Below are 14,242 nucleotides of genomic sequence, written 5' to 3' on the forward strand. Positions count from 1 at the left end.
TCCAACAACAATTGGCGGAGAGGGATGCTAGAGATTCCATTCAACAAGTCAATGCCATGTCCTCAACAAGCCAAATCGTTGTGTGTGAAGGTTGCGGAGGTGCGGGTCATTATGCCGCTCATTGCCAAACTCCCATTGAAGAGGTAAATGCCTTTTTAGCTTTAAGACAAAATGCACAAAATGTTTATCCACCGGGTACGTTCTCAAATACATATAATCCAAACTCAAAATTCCACCCGAATATGTCTTATAGAAGCAACAATGTGCTAAATCCTCAACCACAACCCCCACCACAACAAAATGCCTATGTCCCTCAACAACAAAAATATATCCCTCCACCGGGGTATCAAAATCAACAAAGGCCCCCACAAAACAATTTCCAACAAACTCAACCTCCACAACAAAATGCCCAACAAAATAACCAAGAGGGAGGTAAGCTTGAGGGCTTGATAATCCGTATGCAAAAGGAATTGTTGGCTCAAATCCAAAATAATGAGCAAGCTCAAAATGCCGCAATCAAAATGTTGGAGCAACAAATGGCTCAATTGGCCTCTTTTAGCTCTTCAAGGAAATCGGGTCAACTACCCCCTCAAGGTGAGTAACCACATGCTACCCTTAATGCTATCTCCTTATGAAGTGGTACGAAATATGATGGGCCATCCATGCCCAAAGATGATGAGGAGGTACTTGTTGAGTTAGAGGTCTCTCCAAATGATAAGGCAATTGAAGAAATCCCAAAGAAAGTGGATGACCCACTTGTTGTTGTTGAGAAAGACAAGGAAGTGGAGGATACTCCTCCAAAGAAAGATGTTGAAGCAAAGATTCCGGAAAAAGTCAAAGTGCCATTTCCTCATAGATTGGCAAAGCATCAAAAGAATTCCCAATTCGGTAAATTCATGGAAGTTGTGAATAATTTACAGGTAACCGTTCCTTTTACCGAATTAATCACTCAAATTCCGTCTTACACTAAGTTCATGAAAGACATTTTAACTAGGAAGAGGACTTTTGATGAGGTTGAAACAATAGCTCTCACCGCCGAGGTGAGTGCTCTTTTGAAAAACAAGTCCCCTCCTAAGTTAAAAGATCCCGGTAGCTTTTCTATTCCATGCACAATTGGTACCTACCAAATTGATAAAGCTTTATGCGATTTAGGTGCTAGTGTGAGTGTAATACCTTACTCTATTTGTGCTAAGCTTAATATGAGAGTCTTAAAGTGCACTAGTGTCACATTGCAAATGGCGGACCGTTCTATAAAACGCCCTTTGGGAGTTTTGGAGGATGTTCCCGTTAAGGTTGGTAAGTTTTTCATTCCGGTTGATTTTATTGTTCTTGACATGGCCGAAGATGCCCAAATCCCAATCATTTTGGGAAGACCATTTTTACACACCGCGGGTGCGTTGATCGATGTCAAGAACGGTAAAATTACATTGGAAGTGGGTGACGATAAGGTCACATATAATTTGAATAGTGCCATGAAGAGTCCTATGATAGAAGAGTCTTGTTACTCTATTGACATTTTGGATGTTGTTGACATTGTTATAGAAGACTCTACACCTCGATCTTTGTCTAAAGATCCCTTGGAGGCACTCTTGCTTTTAGAATCATTTGCAGGTGACGATGAGATTGGAAATGAGGAGATTGATGCTTTGGAGCAAGAATTGGATGGAGAGGAGCTATCATTGGAGGAGAGCTCACACTTTATAGGCTTGGTTGCTACACCCCAAGATGTTGAGGTACAAAAACCCGAGCTTAAGCCCCTTCCTTCCAATTTGAGGTATGCTTTTCTTGATAATGAGGGGATGTGCCCGGTAATCGTTAGTGCTAAATTAGATGAGAGTCAATTGGCTAAAATGCTTCATGTCTTGAGGTCTCACAAGAAAGCCATTGGTTATAAACTTGACGATTTAAAAGGCATAAGTCCCGAATTTTGCATGCACCGAATCAATCTTGAGGAAGATCATAAACCATGTGTTCAAGGTCAAAGACGACTAAATCCTAACATGCAAGAAGTGGTCAAAAAGGAAGTGCTTAAATTGTTAGATGCGGGAATTATCTATGCGATTTCCGATTCTAAATGGGTGAGTCCGGTCCAAGTGCTTCCTAAGAAAGGAGGAACCACCGTAGTCAAAAATGATAAAAATGAGTTAATTCCAACTAGAATTGTGACGGGTTGGAGAATGTGCATTGACTATAGGAGGCTAAATCTAGCCACCAAGAAAGACCACTACCCATTACCTTTTATTGACCAAATGTTGGAAAGGTTGGCATGTCACAAATACTTTTGCTACCTAGATGGTTATTCCGGGTTCTTTCAAATACCCATTCACCCGGATGACCAAGAGAAGACCACGTTTACATGTCCCTATGGTACATTTGCCTACCGTAGAATGCCTTTTGGTCTTTGTAATGCCCCCACCACTTTCCAACGTTGCATGATAAGCATCTTTTCCGACTACATTGAGTCTATTATGGAGGTGTTTATGGATGATTTTAGTGTCTATGGTTCTTCTTTTGATGCTTGTTTGAATAACTTGTCCAAAGTTTTGAAGCGTTGTGAAGAAGTTGATTTGGTGTTGAATTGGGAAAAGTGCCACTTCATGGTAAATGAAGGAGTGGTACTTGGTCATATTGTTTCGGAAAGAGGAATTGAAGTGGATCGTGCTAAGGTCCAAGTTATTGAGAAACTACACCCACCGGTAAATGTGAAGAGTGTAAGGAGTTTCTTGGGCCATGCGGGTTTCTACCGCCATTTTATTAAAGATTTTTCTAAGATTGCCAAACCCCTTACGGAGCTTCTTTTAAAAGATTCACCCTTTGTGTTTACTAACGATTGTCTTGAGTCTTTTAATAGGATCAAGAAGGCTTTGATTTCCACACCTATCATCCAATCACCGGATTGGCACTTACCATTCGAAATCATGTGTGATGCAAGTGACTATGCGGTAGGTGCCGTGCTAGGACAAAGAAAGGACAAGGTTCTCCATGCTATCTACTACGCTAGCAAAACCTTGGATGCGGCTCAAATCAATTATGCCACGACGGAGAAAGAGCTACTTGCCATTGTCTATGCCTTAGACAAATTCCGCTCTTACTTGATTGGTTCCAAAGTCATTGTTCATACCGATCATGCCGCATTGAAGCATCTCCTAGCCAAACAAGAAGCCAAGCCAAGGTTGATAAGATGGATCTTGCTCTTGCAAGAATTTGATCTTGAGATTAAAGACAAGAAGGGGGCCGAAAATGTTGTTGCCGATCACTTATCCCGTTTGAAGTTCAAGGATGGAGGTATTGAGTTACCTATTGATGATTCGTTCGTCGACGATGTTCTAATGATGTTGGAAGCCAATACTCCTTGGTATGCCGACATAGCCAACTACCTAGTTGGAAGAGAATTGCCACCCAACCTTTCATATCAACAAAGGAAGAAGTTCTTACATGATGCCAAGTTCTTCCTATGGGATGATCCACATTTGTTCAAACATTGCTCCGATGGGCTATTCCGGAGATGTGTCCCACAATGGGATGTGAAAGGGGTGCTAGAAGGATGCCATTCTTCTCCTTATGGTGGTCATCATGGACCATCCAAGACCGTTGCAAAGGTGTTGCAATCCGGCTTCTATTGGACAACCATGTTCCAAGATGCCAAAAATTTCGTGATGGCTTGTGATGCTTGCCAAAGGACGTGTTCCATATCAAGAAGACACGAGATGCCTCTAAATGGAATCTTGGAAGTAGAGGTGTTCGATGTTTGGGGCATAGATTATCAAGGACCGTTTCCTTCCTCAAAAGGGAATCGGTATATTTTGGTTGCCGTTGATTATGTCTCTAAATGGGTAGAGGCAATTGCTACTCCTACCAATGATGCTCGCAATGTGATTAAATTGTTCAAGAAGATCATATTCCCGAGGTTCGGTGTTCCAAGAGCAATCATTAGTGATCGTGGTACTCACTTCGGTGAGAAACAACTTGATGCTTTGTTGGAAAGATATGGAGTCTATCATAGAAGAGGCTTGGCTTATCATCCACAAACTAGTGGCCAAGTGGAGGTTTCCAACCGTGAGATCAAGTCAATACTTGAGAAAGTTGTTGCCAAATCACGAAAGGATTGGAGTATGAAGCTCGATGATACCTTATGGGCCTACCGTACCGCATTTAAGACACCTATTGGTACCTCACCGTATAGGTTGGTCTATGAAAAGGCGTACCATCTTCCCGTTGAGATGGAACAAAAGGCTTTTTGGGCAATTAAGGAGCTTAACATGGACCCGAAATTGAGTGGAGAGAAGCGGTTGTTGCAACTCAATGAGCTCGATGAATTCCGTTTGCAAGCTTATGAGAGCTCCCGTCTCTACAAGGAGAGAACAAAGAGATGGCATGATAAGAAGATCTTGAACAAGGAATTTCAAATTGGTGATAAGGTCTTGCTATTCAATTCCCGATACAAGTTATTTCCGGGAAAGTTACGATCACGGTGGACCGGTCCATATACCGTCACAAATGTCAACAAGTTTGGCTCCGTTGAAGTAGTGACCACCAAGGGCGAAAAATTCAAAGCAAACGGTCATCGTTTGAAGCTCTACCATGAGAATGTGATTGTTGGTGTGATAGAGGAAATGACCGTTCAACCTCTACCAAAGTAAGCTTAAACCGACTCAAGCTTTTTCGTCGTGCGGGACGTTAAACCAGCGCTTCTTGGGAGGCAACCCAAGCTTTTTATTGCTTTTGTTTATTTTCTTTTTTTTAATTTTCCGCAATTTAATTGTTTTTCGTAGATTAGTAATAAAATACTCAACTTAACGATTTTTATTTTGTGATTTCTAGGTGAAAATGAAGAAAGGAGAAAATGAAGTGCACTTGACACGCAACCCCATGCAAAAACCCCGTTCGGGGACGTGGTTTTCGAAAAAAAAAAAGAAAAACAAGTCACCCCCTTATACGAGGAAGTCAAAAAGCTGATTCGTGGTCAACCCCAATCGGGGTTGGTGGCCCCGATCGGAGTCGTGGTACTGTAGCTTTTTCGCGTTATTTGTCGGGTAAGTAAAAAAAAAAAACTTTTTCTATCACTCTCATTCAACCCGACGGTACTCCCTCATCCCTTTCTCCATCTTTTTCTTTATTTTTCTACCTCAAATCACAAGGAAACTTCAAGTTCTTCATTGATTTGCAAGCTTTATTCATCCATTAACATCATCTTGGTAAGATCTCTTCTCTTTTCTCTTTAAATTCATCTATTACAATCAATTAATTAGATTGTGCAAACCCTAAATCAATTTGGGGGAATTCGATTTTGTGCTTTTTGGTACTAGAAATTGGTTGTAGATTGTTTATTACATGTTTGTAGTGTGAATTAGTTCACTAATTCATACTATTATGCCTATTAGGATGAATTTTGGTTTGCCTTAAGATGAATTTTGTCTTAAAATTTCAGAAATATGGCACCAAGAAAAGCTCCTTCACAAGGTGCTTCTAAGAGAAGGAGAGGTGAGGCGGAGCCTTCAAATGCATCAGCGGATGTCCACATGGAGGAGGTCCCACAATGGCATGACCCGGAATATCCAAATGTGATCTTCAATTCACTAGCTCAATACAAGAATTGGTTTATTCTGAAAAGCAAAGGTATGGAACCAACGAAATTCATTAACCAAGCATCTTTAAACAATATTGGAATAGAGAAAAATGTTAAAGCTTTGTTTAAAAATCTTGGCATGAAATCTTGTTATACCATGAATTATAAGACCTTCCCCGAACTCACCCTTGAGTTCTTAAGCTCTTTCGAGTTTCATTGGTCTAGGAAACCCGGTTTCATTCTTTTTGTTACCTTTCGCTTATTTAATGAAGATCATAAGATGGACTTAGCGGATTTCGCCGCTATTTTTGATTTGCCTAGCAAAGACTTACCGACCGAATCACCCGATGATTATAACCCCGTTTTAACTTGGGATGCCATTTCTCACTTGACTTTTCCGGGTTTTGATCATACACCTCATCAATTTATTCATTATCCCGACATAAGGATTTGGCAAAGGTTTATGGGATGGACTTTTTTTGGTCGAAATGAACCTCACTCGGTGAGGAAGATTGAGTTAGAAATCTTGGGTGCTTTCTTGAATGTTAATGGTGATGAGAAGTGGGGAATTAATATCCCCTACCACTTTGCGGTCCACTTGACCAAGCAAACTAATCCCAAGAATAGTTGCATTGTCTTAAGTGGTTTGGTCACTAAAATTGCTCACCATTTGTGTCGGTTTAACCAAGAGACTACCGGGTTGAGACCTTTACTTGAGTCTAGGGCTAAGGGGGTTGGTCTTTATTACGAATACTTTCTTTCTTGTAATTGGTTTAAAGATGCTCATCCCAACATGATTTGGAAGATAGGTAGGCAAGACTCCATTCGTCTACCCGAGGAAAAGAAAGAAATAAAGGCTTTGGTTCATACTAAGCCTCGTCGTGGAAGTGACTCCTTTGTTAGACCGACCTACCATTTAGCCCTTAGAGGTGAGTCAACTACCACCGTTGAGAGACGTGTGGGAGGTCAATCCTCCCAAGCACGCCATTCCACCTCTAGCATTGAGTCACCATCTAGCATAGAAATGATGAACATGATGCGAGAAATGAACCTAGGTGTTAATCAAATTCGTGATGACCAACGACTTGCATTACATCCTATTTATGATCATTTTGCTAGGCAAGGAGTTATCCAACCCGAGGGGCCACACCCTTCATTCTATACTTATACTCCGGGTGTATTTCCTCCTCCTTCTCCTATTCCCCCTCCCCCTCCTCACCATGATGCAGGTACATTTGCTCATTATGAGCCCGGCCCGGACTTTTGTGGTTCGGACTATGGGGTTGAGGCATTGCAAGGAGGCTATGGTGGCTATGGAGGATATGGTGGCTATGGTGGCTATGGTGGGATTAGTAGTTATGGTGAAGGTATTGGTAGTGGCCAAGATTGTGACACCCACGCGACAACGCGGAAAATATAACTTATAAAATTAAGCGGAAATTAGAAAATTTTTGAAACTTTTAAAGTTTAAAGCGCGGGTTCATTAAAACCTAAAAACATAAATAGAGAATGCGGGAATAAAAATTTAAATTATACAAACGTGATAGTCAAGGTGAGGGAAAATATATCCCTCGAATGACAAATGATAAAAGGTGAGTCTAAGCAATCCTACTAAAACGACTACTAGTCCAAGGTGCTCGCTAGCTCACACGTCTAAACCCCACAAATGCATCTTCACGAACCTGTCATTCATGTAAACATGAAAGCCACAGTCAGTGGGGAGTAACTCAAGGTTCTCCCAGCCACAAAATGTCAAGACGAAAATAACAAGGCACATAAACAGATAATCAGGTTAAGATAAGATATGAATAAATAGAATTATAGCTAAACATATGATCTTACATATTTAAGAATACAAGTATAAGAAAAAGAATGAGATAGGCTAATAGGCAAGACATAAGCAATGCTAAATAAAAGAGAAGGAATGTAAATGGATTAATATGAAGACCACTTAACCATGAGTACGTAATTCAAGGAGACAATACCAAAATGACCATCCAGAATGCAAACATTTACTACTCTTAGACTATAATTTCCCGGGTAGGACTACGATAATGATACGGTCCTAGTCTAAATCTGCAGATTCTCGGGTGTACATCCCGATTCGACGTGCGCCAAAGACAAAGACGCACCCAAGACTCGACTACTAATGGAGATCGAGTACCCCAATCGCGAACAAACACGAAAGTGGCGGAAAGACTAAGATAAGACTCACTTGCCAAAGACAAAGACAAGTGGCCAAAAACCATACTTGCCGAACAAAGACAAGTAGGCCAAACCCATACTTGCGTAACAAAGCACAAGTAGGGCGTAAATGTGAATCAAGCATGTAAGATAGTATTATGGCATATCTACAAGAATACGACTCACCAAAATGAAACTAATACATATAATGAGCGAATGATAATCCAAGTAAGACATTTCATGCCAAATCTTATTCATAAACATGAATAAATAACCCATTTCCTCAATATTTGCCACTTGATTAAGAACATAAATAAATAGTCACGGACCATTTATAATGAGCGAAACAAGCATTCAATTATAATGACTCAAATGCAAGTTAAACCATTTACCACTCAGAAGGCATGAATAATTACATTGGACTCGTATTAAAATGGAAACATGTCATTTGAACAAAATGTAAACAAATGGAAATGAACAATTATAGACAAAGGTGCATAGAACAAAGGAGCGAAGGAAGGTCACGGAACATCCCATAACTTGCCTAAACCAATCGAGACCAACCGTGCAAAAAGGTTTTGCCCATCGCCAACCACCATCACATCACGGAGACATTGACTTTGGGTTCTCACAAAGTGGCCCAAACAATCCGAGACGACCCGAGTTTTGGGTTCTCACAAACCCGTCCCAAGCATTCATTTGAGCTATCTAAAGCGACCTATTCGAGTACCATCTAGTCGACCCTTGACCCATTTCTACCACCCTTCCACCATCCCAAAACAGTCTGCATTCCTACCCAAAAGAAACATGGTAGACCAACACCTATTTCGCCCACAACCCACTGCTATGGTGACCAACCGCAATCAGCCCCCAAAACCCCGACTAAAACATCCCAAAACAACTTGCACGAGTCCATGAACAACAACCTCAACAACTCGCACAAAATGACTCACAATGATCCTAAAGATGCATACAACCAAGTACCTTAACTCAACATGTATCCGTCTCAATTTTATAGTTCGCATAATCTTACTGACAAATATAATAAATCCATACCTCACTAATCAAATAAAAATCCCATGCATTAAAAGGTACGAACCTTTCCCCTCCAACTAATAGATCTCTTTCACACTAAGTAACCATTTTCACAAAGCTTATAATACGCATGACATACATCTTTGCTCCTATCCGAACCACTTATTTATCATCTCTCATTTCATCTCCACAATCAATCTCAAACCCGCAAAACTGACTCAAAACCAGTCCCAATTTCCGTCCTAAAAATGCATACAACCCATCCCCAAGATTCAACATGTATCCGTCTCAATTTTAGCTTTTAATCCGTCCATTTCGACTGCCCATAACACTACACAAACCGGACCAAATATGGTACTCCAAAACAGTCCTTAAATCACCATTTTTATGACTAAAAACAGTCCCGAGAACGCAATACAAAACCATCCATTTTCGACCATTTTTACCACAACAACAACCATCTTATACAAGTAACTAACCATGGATCTAAAGACTCGATTTTTCTTCAAGTAAACGCAATAAGGGAGCAAGATAAACAGCATACAAACATACATATGAAATAAACAATTCACATAAACAAGTAATCTTGACATAATGTCGAGTAACCTATCACCGTTACCTTTTTGCTCTCCTTAAACGTCCAAGGAATCGCCCAAGGATGACCCTAAACACAAAAATGGAACAACTTAGTCCGAAATCCGAATCCTTGTAAGACGACCGTTTTGAAATAGGTGGAAAGTCGGCACTTTTCTTACCTAGATAGAAGGAGGGAGGAAAGGGGAAGAGAATGGTATAAAAATTATCGGATTTGGTCGAAAAATGGGGGAGAAATCGAGGTTTGAAGCTCGCATAGAGATGCCGATTTGGTTCAATTTTTGTTGTTTATGTTTGATTTTTGTTTGTTGCAGACTTGTATGTGAGCTTTCGAAGAAAATGAGGAGTATACAAGGTGGTGGGGACGAGTATGACTCAAAAATAATAATAATAATAATAATAATAATAATAATAATAATAATAATAATAATAATAATAATAATAATAATAATAATAATAATATGTAAATGTAAAGTATAAGGCGAGTGTGAGTATGTGTAGTAGGAATCAGATTAGTCCGAAAAAAATTAGCCTCAAAATGAAAATGTGACGGTCTTATGCTAGACGGGAATACGTCTCAAACCTATTATAATTTAAGACGAAACTTACTATTATTAATATTATCAATATTATTCTACTCGACTAACAAAAATGTATTTGTATATAAAGAGGCTTATAAAAGTATAGTTTTTATAAAAATCGTGTTTAGAATAAAATTAATTAAGTTAAATAATTTAAAATATAAATAAAATAATGGAATGGTCAATTTTAACTATAAATGGCAAAAATGGGAAATTCGCGGGTGTTACAATCACCCCACCTTTTAAAAAGTTTCGTCCTCGAAACTTGAAAGTAGAAATGAAAGGTTATAAAAATAAAACTGGAATTGGAATCGGTAACCAAAACATTTTACAGGTTACTTATCGTATGAATCAAAATCCTTTCAAAAGTTTCAAATAAAATTTTTTTCCGACAGAACCCGATCGAAAATTAAATCATTTGTATAAATCAAAAATCAAAATACTTTCAAAAACATTAACGGAGAGTTTTCAAAAGTGTAAGTCTCATTCATGGAACGAAATTGCTCTTGTCGTGCACACAAGAACGCTAACTTTCCAAGTCAAAGACAGATTTAAAACAAAAATCATCCGCCGACAAGCGTCGAACAAGTTATTAAACGTCTCCAATAACGAGTTCTAACATCCGATCAACGTTAAAATCAAAAGAGAAAGGTAATTTACTCAAATTTTCTTTCACAAAAGCCAACATAAAAATAAAAGTTTCACTTTTGAACTCAAAAAGGAGTCAAGTTTGTGAAAAGATAGCATCAAACCTTGGCAAAGAAATCACAAATAGATCAAAGTTAACAGAAATTGGATAAAATTTAAAGAAATTTCGGGTTTAGCATTTAAAATCATGATAAAGAAGTCTATACTCGAAGAACAAATCGGGAATTGAATCAAATTTTCATTTTCAAATTTTAAAATAGGGATGGTTTGTAAGAGTAACATAGATTCTTAACAACGAATCAAAAATGATAGCTTGAAAGTTTAGACATTGTATAAAATGAAAAGCAATTTAGACAACATAAATACTAAGTAAGCTAAGAGGGTCCAAACTTAACCAACAAAAAGAGCTATGATGAACATCGTAGGGGTAAGAATTAAAGTCAAATCAACAAGGATGTCAAAGATAGAGTTTCGCGGGTTACGAGTATCAAACTTAAAGGAGGAGCAAGATGAGGCGAGAAAGAGAGGTATGAACGGTAACGCTTATGGTCAAGGAGAAAGGGAAATTAGACAACAAGGAAACGCCAGATACTCAAACCTCAAAAAACAACATCAACCTAAGCGATTCTGAAAACTTCCCAACAACGAAACTTATTACTATAACACTCCCAAGGATTTCCCTCAAAACATTTACGTGATTTCATCTAAGTTATTCCATGTAACAAGGTACTTCACTATAAGTGTGATCTCATCACTCCGAATTCTCAAACATCCACAAACAACTTCCACAAGATCAAGGTCAAGGTTTCCAACAGAGCTATACCCATATCCAACTAGTGTCAACCACGGGTTTCTCAAAATGGTAAAATCCTCAAATCCACCATTCAATTCCATCCATTTTAAGTCAAGTACTAAGCACTAGTATCCCAAGACACGTTCCACTATATTTCCCAAGGTTTTCAAATCCCAAACATAAACAACGACGCCAAGTTCTATAACCTTTGTAGCAAATGTAACTCACACTTGACACACAGAATCCACCAATCAAGAATACTCACTTTATCAAGGTTCTAGGTCTAAGAATTATTAAGTATGTCTCATCACACTACCTAAGTCTTATCCTCTCAAAACCAGGGTTAAGGGTTAAACACACAAACAATCTCCTCAAAAGTCAAATTTTCCAACCAAAGTCAACATTCCTCAAAAGAAAGAGTATTATCAAAAGGGAGTTAAGGGAGGATAAGCAAGGAACAAGGACAAGTTGGGAGGGTACAAGAGTAACTTCCAAGGAAAAAGAAAAGAGGGTTTAGAAGAGGAGATAAGCATCAAGAAGTAAAAGAATGAGGCAAGGTACACAAAGAATGAGAAACATCTTCGAAGAAGTCGAAGCATTCTTCAAAAGTTGAATAAATCTTCAGTTCCGGCGATAGGCACCAAGTCTTGATCTTCACGTAGGTAAGCTCACGGTTATTAATCCACGGGTACGAAAATAAATGACAGTCAACAAACATGTTAGAACCTACCACGAAGCATACACAAAGAGACTACAAACTTAGGTCCTTAATTCTACCCATCTCTCATTCATTATTCGAGGTCAAGTCCAGGTTTAAATTTGGGGTACACGTGTGTGCGTCGGGAGCAACAAAGGCTATGATACCAACTGTGACACCCACGCGACAACGCGGAAAATATAACTTATAAAATTAAGCGGAAATTAGAAAATTTTTGAAACTTTTAAAGTTTAAAGCGCGGGTTCATTAAAACCTAAAAACATAAATAGAGAATGCGGGAATAAAAATTTAAATTATACAAACGTGATAGTCAAGGTGAGGGAAAATATATCCCTCGAATGACAAATGATAAAAGGTGAGTCTAAGCAATCCTACTAAAACGACTACTAGTCCAAGGTGCTCGCTAGCTCACACGTCTAAACCCCACAAATGCATCTTCACGAACCTGTCATTCATGTAAACATGAAAGCCACGATCGGTGGGGAGTAACTCAAGGTTCTCCACCACAAAATGTCAAGACGAAAATAACAAGGCACATAAACAGATAATCAGGTTAAGATAAGATATGAATAAATAGAATTATAGCTAAACATATGATCTTACATATTTAAGAATACAAGTATAAGAAAAAGAATGAGATAGGCTAATAGGCAAGACATAAGCAATGCTAAATAAAAGAGAAGGAATGTAAATGGATTAATATGAAGACCACTTAACCATGAGTACGTAATTCAAGGAGACAATACCAAAATGACCATCCAGAATGCAAACATTTACTACTCTTAGACTATAATTTCCCCGGGTAGGACTACGATAATGATACGGTCCTAGTCTAAATCTGCAGATTCTCGGGTGTACATCCCGATTCGACGTGCGCCAGCACATCACGCACCCAAGACTCGACTACTAATGGAGATCGAGTACCCCAATCGCGTAACAAAGACACGAAAGTGGCGGAAAGACTAAGATAAGACTCACTTGCCAGCACAGCACAAGTGGCCAAAAACCATACTTGCCAGAACAGCACAAGTAGGCCAAACCCATACTTGCCAGAACAGCACAAGTAGGGCGTAAATGTGAATCAAGCATGTAAGATAGTATTATGGCATATCTACAAGAATACGACTCACCAAAATGAAACTAATACATATAATGAGCGAATGATAATCCAAGTAAGACATTTCATGCCAAATCTTATTCATAAACATGAATAAATAACCCATTTCCTCAATATTTGCCACTTGATTAAGAACATAAATAAATAGTCACGGACCATTTATAATGAGCGAAACAAGCATTCAATTATAATGACTCAAATGCAAGTTAAACCATTTACCACTCAGAAGGCATGAATAATTACATTGGACTCGTATTAAAATGGAAACATGTCATTTGAACAAAATGTAAACAAATGGAAATGAACAATTATAGACAAAGGTGCATAGAACAAAGGAGCGAAGGAAGGTCACGGAACATCCCATAACTTGCCTAAACCAATCGAGACCAACCCGTGCAAAACAGGTTGTGGCATCGCAACCGACCATCACAGATGACCGAGACATTTGACTTTGGGTTCTCACAAAGTAGCCCAAACAATCGAGAGACACCAGTTTTGGGTTCTCACAAACCCGTCCCAAGCATTCATTTGAGCTATCTAAAGCGACCTATTCGAGTACCATCTAGTGACCCAAAATGAGCCCATTTCTACCACCCTTCCACCATCCCAAAAAATGATGCATTTCTACTCAAAAGAAACATGGTAGACCAACACCTATTCTGCCCACAACCAGCCTGCTATGGCTGACCTAACAGCCTGCAATCAGCCCCCAAAACCCCGACTAAAACATCCCAAAACAGCTTGCACAGTCCATGAACAACAACCTCAACAACCTGCACAAAATGACTCACAACAGTCCTAAAGATGCATACAACCAGTACCCAGAACTCAACATGTATCCGTCTCAATTTTATAGTTCGCATAATCTTACTGACAAATATAATAAATCCATACCTAACTAATCAAATAAAAATCCCATGCATTAAAAGGTACGAACCTTTCCCCTCCAACTAATAGATCTCTTTCACACTAAGTAACCATTTTCACAAAGCTTATAATACGCATG

The sequence above is a fragment of the Silene latifolia genome, chromosome 3, assembly GCF_048544455.1.
Source record: "Silene latifolia isolate original U9 population chromosome 3, ASM4854445v1, whole genome shotgun sequence".
Classification (NCBI taxonomy): Eukaryota; Viridiplantae; Streptophyta; class Magnoliopsida; order Caryophyllales; family Caryophyllaceae; genus Silene; species Silene latifolia.